This window comes from Gopherus evgoodei, unplaced genomic scaffold, assembly GCF_007399415.2.
Source record: "Gopherus evgoodei ecotype Sinaloan lineage unplaced genomic scaffold, rGopEvg1_v1.p scaffold_31_arrow_ctg1, whole genome shotgun sequence".
Lineage (NCBI taxonomy): Eukaryota > Metazoa > Chordata > Testudines > Testudinidae > Gopherus > Gopherus evgoodei.
The window spans coordinates 1,672,774-1,678,773 of record NW_022059983.1 but is presented as its reverse complement, the minus strand read 5'-3'; the positions used below and the strand labels follow the sequence as shown (position 1 = coordinate 1,678,773).

At 46.6% G+C, this 6,000-nt stretch overlaps 1 non-coding gene across 1 annotated transcript; it reads right to left on the bottom strand.

Annotated features, from left to right (window-relative positions):
• Positions 1–258: 258 nt before the first annotated feature.
• TRNAI-AAU lies at positions 259–332 on the bottom strand. The gene has a single exon. It is a non-coding gene; the product is annotated as a tRNA-Ile (tRNA).
• Positions 333–6,000: the final 5,668 nt, after the last annotated feature.

Here is a 6,000-nt window from a genome sequence, read left to right as displayed (position 1 = left end):
TAAGGCTCCAAAACTGATATAGGAAAGTAAATGCAAAGTAATGCACATTGGAAAACAATACCAGCTATAAATACTAAATGATGGAGTCTAAATTAGCTGTTACCATTTTAGAAAGCGAGCTGGGAGTCATTGTGAATTGTGCAGGGGCAGTCAAAAAAGTAAACAGAGTATTAGGAGACATTTGGAAAGCAATAGATAAGACACAAAATATCAAAAGCTCTCGCTCTACATTTCGCTGCAGGGTATGACAAGCAACAATGGCCCGTACGGGGCTCGAACCCGCGACCTTGGCGTTATTAGCACCACGCTCTAACCAGCTGAGCTAACCGGCCATGTGATTTTTTTTTGCTTTATTGCAGAGTCAGTTCTGCAGGCTGCCTCCTGTATCATGCTGAACATGACACCTTTGCTGAGCCCAGCCCTGATGGCCAGCTGCTCAGCAGGATCCCTGAAGACATAAATTGAGTTAATCCACACTTAAATATGGGCTTAGGTATATGAAACGTTTGGGAGAGGTAACAGGAACAGTATGAGGGCAGACTAAGATTCATTCAGGTGCTTAGGCTCAAGGCATTGGGACTGGCCTTACTGCACCCCACAGGCTTAGGAACAAAAAGGCACATAAAAAAAATTATTTATTAAAATTTCTTGACTCAAGAGTGTATAACTCATGATTTTAGAATTCTTGTGGTTGTAACGATATCTTGGGGTTGTAGATGTGTGTTGATTATATTTTGAAAGGCAAAACTATGAATGAGTTGAACAAAGAATTAGATTAGTCTCTCAGGATAAGCACATTGGTTATTAGCCAAGCTGATCAGGGATGCAGGCCCATGCTCTGCATGTCTCTAAACTATCCTTTGACTGCCAGATGCTGGGAGTGGATAATGGGATGGTTTACTGAGTCTAATCATAGACTCATAAACTTTAAGGTCAGAAGGGACCATTATGATCGTCTAGTCCGACCTCCTGCACAACGCAGGCCACAGAATCTCACCCACCCACGCCTGTAACAAACCCCTAACCTGTGTCTGAGCTATTGAAGTCCTCAAATCATGGTTTAAAGCAGGGGTCTCAAACACATGGCCCGCATGAGGCCCATGGGGCTATTTCCTGGGGCCCGCCCCCCTCCGGCCTACCTCTAGGCCAGGGGTGGGCAAACTACAGCCACAGGATTGCCCTCCCATGAGCCCCATGCCACTCCCTGAAGCGACTGGCATCACATCCCTGTGACGGGAGAGGGTCGTTCCCTTAGAATAGGGATTCTCAAACGGGGGGTTGGGACCCCTCAGGGATTCGTGAGGTCATTACATGGGGGGTTGTGAACTGTCAACCTCCACCCCAAACCCCACATGCCACCAGCATTTATAATGGTGTTAAATAGATTAAAAAGTGTGTTTAATTTATTGGGGGGGGTTGCACTCAGAACCTTGCAATGTGAAAGGGGTCACCAGTAAATCAGTTTGAGACCCACTGCATTAGAAGCACCTGGAATTGGCCTCTGTTACGATAGATTAAGCAAACTATTGGTCTGACCCACAATGGCAGTTCTAATTTTCTGCAAAAATGACAATCAATTTTTTCCCAGGGAGAAAGACGTTATAGGAGACTGTACTGAATAGCTGAGAATCAAGCTGTACGCAACGGCATGCAGAAAAACACTCAGGGCTAGACTGAGAGGCAGAATAACAGTTGCAGAAATGCCGTCCCCATTGGTGGATCGACTCCAAACAAAGTTTTGACACTAGGCCAGAAATTCTGTCAGCTCTAAAATGAGAAGAAAAAATTAAATTTAAAAATTCAGGGAATCCCAGCAGCAGATAAGACAACTTGGGAAACTGCTCATAGACTCTATGCATTTAGTTACAGTGATAGGGGATTCTTGGTTTCTGAGGGGATATAGGTAAAATATTTCACTGAATTAAGTCTCGGGGATTATCTACACTGGCAAGTTAAAATGCTCTAACTTGCTGGCTCAGGGGTGTGAAAAATCACACCCACACAGCACAACAAGTTTGAGCACTTTAAAGTGCTGTTGTGGACAGGCTCGGCTCCCAGTGCTCAGAGCTAATCCCCTCGTCGAGGTGGATTATCAGGAGCACTGGCACCCGCGGCAGGGCTTTGAACTTTGTAGTGTGGACATACCCTCCTTGGTTTGGTCAGACAAAGGGGAGTTGCATTGACTAGGCCTTGGGATGCCTGTGCCTTTCAGAACATAGCCCCGGGGAGCGGACGCTGAGCGATGCTGTCTGTGAGAGGGGAAATAAAAGCCCCTTTGCCCCCTCCCATTTTTGCAAGCACTGGTGTCTCAGCCCCACTGGGGTAACTGCTACCCCCTGTGCCACCGTCTCTGCCCCCTTCTGCCAGCGCCTCAGGGCGGGGTTTAACTCCACCTCCCCCCTCCCCGAGTCCTGATTTTGCCCTTTAGCCCCTCTCCTAATGCTGCCTCCGGCTGGCTGACCCCCTGATCACCCTCTGCTCAGACCCTAGCCACCCTCCTGCTCCGATTCAGTCCCAGAATCTTAGGGCTAGTAAGGGCAGAGTGAAGGGCAGTGGCTTCAGCTGATGTACTGAGCATACTCAGTATGCTGTGACTGGCACATTATCTGGGAGAGCTCTTTACTACAACCCTGGTGTCATGTGATAAGACAGTTCAGCTGGTCAGAGCATAGTGCTGCTAACCCCAAGGTTGAGGGTTTGATCCCTGCCTGAGCCAAGGTTGTTTTTTATCCCCTGCCATGATATACAGACGTAAGAGCTGTGCCTGCTCTTTGTGTTTATTTGTGTCTTTACTTTCAAACATTGGGGGTAGCCATGTTAGTCTGTATCCACAAAAACAACAAGGAGGCCAGTGATACTTAGGTGGGGAGGGATAGCTCAATGATTTGAGCATTGGCCCTGATGTGAGTTCAATCCTTCAGGGGGTCATTTGGAGATTGATTCTGCTTTAAGCAGGGGGCTGGACTAGATGGCCTCCTGAGGTCCCTATGGCACTTTAAAAACTAACTGATTTATTTGGACATAAACTTTCGTGGGTAAAAAAACTCACTTCTTCAGATGCATGGAGTGAAAGTTACAGATGCAGGCATTATATAATGACACATGAAGAGAAGGGAGAATCTCACAAGAGGAGAACCAGTGTTGGCAGGGCCAATTGGATCAGGGTGGATGTAGTCCACTTCCAATAATAGACGAAGAGGTGTCAATTCCATGAGAGGCAAAGCTGCTTTTGTGATGAACCGGCCACTCCCAGTCCCTATTGAAGCCCAAATTAATGGTGTTAAATTTGCAAATGAATTTTAGTTCTGCTGTTTCCCTTTGAAAGCTGCTTCTGAAGTTTTTTTTGTTCAAGAATAGTGACTTTTAAATCCATCATAGAATGTCCAGGGAGATTGAAGTGTTCACCTACTGGCTTTTGATTGTTACCATTCCTGATGTCCGATTTGCATCCATTTATTCTTTTATGTAGGGTTTGGCCAATGTACATGGCAGAGGGGCATTGCTGGCACATGATGGCATATATCACATTGGTAGACGTGCAGGTGAATGAGCCCTTGATGGTGTGACTGATGTGGTTGGGTCCTCTGGTGGTGTTGCTAGAGTAGATAGGGGGGCAGCCTAGGCAATGAGGTTCGCTACAGGGATTGGTTCATGGTGTGATGTTATTGATATAAACTGGGACCATATAGAACATGGTTTGCAACCAAGGTCCTGTTGAGGCACCAAATCTTATGTAAAGGGGGACATATAAGGTGTCTAAGACCAGGTTATGGGTTGCTGGTTATGATTATGCTGTCTGTATGTCTGTATCCTTTTGTAGTTGAAGTTATGAGTATTGGCTGTATACTGTCTGTATTTCAAATTTGTGCTGTATTTCTGGGAAAAATCCCAGGCAAGTTGGTGTTAGCTCTGCCTAGCCTGCTTGATGCCCCATTAAGGACCATCAGCTACACAATTAACGCATTGAGAGGAGGCAGATACGCCTTGTAACTCAGCAGGGTGTGCAGGAACTGGCCCATGTGACTGCAGACTCCATTGTGCTGTAATTTTCCACAGTAAGAACAAAGAAGTGTTCTTACACCTGGAAGTGCCTATATAAGGCTGTTGCCTCATCTCCATCTTGTCTTCAATCCTGCTTCCTACCTCTGGAGGGACTTTGCTACAAGCTGAAGCTCTACACAAGGGACTGATGACCCATCCCAGCGGGGGATCTTCCAGAGACTTGATTTGAACCTGCAGTTTACTCCATCACTGCTGCAAGCCTGAACTAAGAACTTGGCCATTACTGTTTGTAATTATTCCATTTAACCAATTCTAGCTCTCATCAATATCTTTTTCCCTTTATGAATAAACCTTTAGATTTTAGATTCTAAAGGACTGGCAACAGCATGATTTGTGGATAAGATCTGATGTGTATACTGACCTGGGTCTGGGGCTTGATTCTTTGGGATTGAGAGAACCTTTTTCTTTTATTGGGGTGTTGGTTTTCATAACCATTCATCCCCAGGATGAGTGGAAATGGTGGTGATACTAGGAGACAGGAGTGTCTAAGGAAATTGCTTGTGTGACTTGTGATTGGCCAGTGGGGTGAAACTGAAGTCATTTTTGTCTGGCTGGTTTGGTTTGCCTTAGAGGTGGAAAAACGCCAGCCTTAGGCTGTGACTGCCCTGTTTGAGCAATTGGTCCTGAATTGGAGCAAAGAATCCTGTGGCACCTTATAGACTAACAGACGTTCCGGAGCATGAGCTTTCGTGGGTGAATACCCACTTCATCAGATGCATGACATGCATCTGACGAAGTGGGTATTCACCCACGAAAGCTCATGCTCCAGAACATCTGTTAGTCTATAAGGTGCCACAGGATTCTTTGCTGCTTTTACAGATTCAGACTAACACGACTACTCTTTTGATACTTGGTCCTGAACTGGCACTCTCAGTTGGGTCCTGCCAGAACCGCATTGTCACACATGGGTTGTTGTTTCTGGGGTGTGGTGTGTAGTTCCTGGTGAGTATGTGCTTCAAGTTGTGGGGCTGTCTGTAAGGGAGGACTGGTCTGCCTCCTAAGGTCTGTGAGAGTGAGGGATCATTTTCCAGGATAGGTTGTAGATTGTTGATAATGTGCTGGAGACATTTTAGCAGGGGGCTGTATGCGATGGCTGTGACAAAGTGGGACTGTTCTTAATGTTTCCTCTGAATACTGTGTGGGTACCTCAGTTTCTGGCAGACATTCTGTCTCCTGGCAACTAATGACCTTCCTCCCTGCTAAAGGTGTGGGAGAACAAAGAGATCAGATGACCTCCTGGCCCGGAAAAGAGACAAAGCTCAGAAAGGAGGGGCTGGAGGGGGTTTCAGTTGGGAGCTGGCTGGGGACGGGAAGTGAGGGTTGTCTGGCTCACTGGGCCCCAGAATGGACCCAACTGAGGGGTCCCATTCTCTGTATCTACAAGCTCTGTTTTAGATCGTGTTCCTGTGATCTTCCTGTTTTACTGGCTGGCTGAAAGTCACATCTGATTGCGAAGTGGGGTGCAGGACCCTGGGTGCACTTGCTGTGGGAAGCACATGAAGGGGCAGAGGACACTAAATGCTCCAAAGTCAGACCCAGGAAGGTGAAGCCTGTGAGCTTTTTGCCCTGAAGACAGTCTGGCTTTGTGGGTAGCAGTTGCAGAGCATTGTCTGGGGACTCTGTGACAATGGCCAGTGGTGTTCTGTTATTTTCCTTGTTGGGCCTGTCCTGTAGTAGGTGATTTCTGGGTACCTGTCTCGCTCTGACAATCTATTTCCTCACTTCCCCAGGTAGGTATTTTAGTTTTATAGATTCATAGATTCATAGATTCTAGGGTCAGAAGGGACCAATGTGATCATCTAGTCCGACCCCCTGCACAAAGCAGGCCACAGAACCCTACCCATCCACTTCTATAACAAACCCCTAACCTATGCCTGAGTTAATGAAGTCTTCAAATTGTGGTCTGAAGACCTCAAGCTGCAGAGAATCTACCAGCAA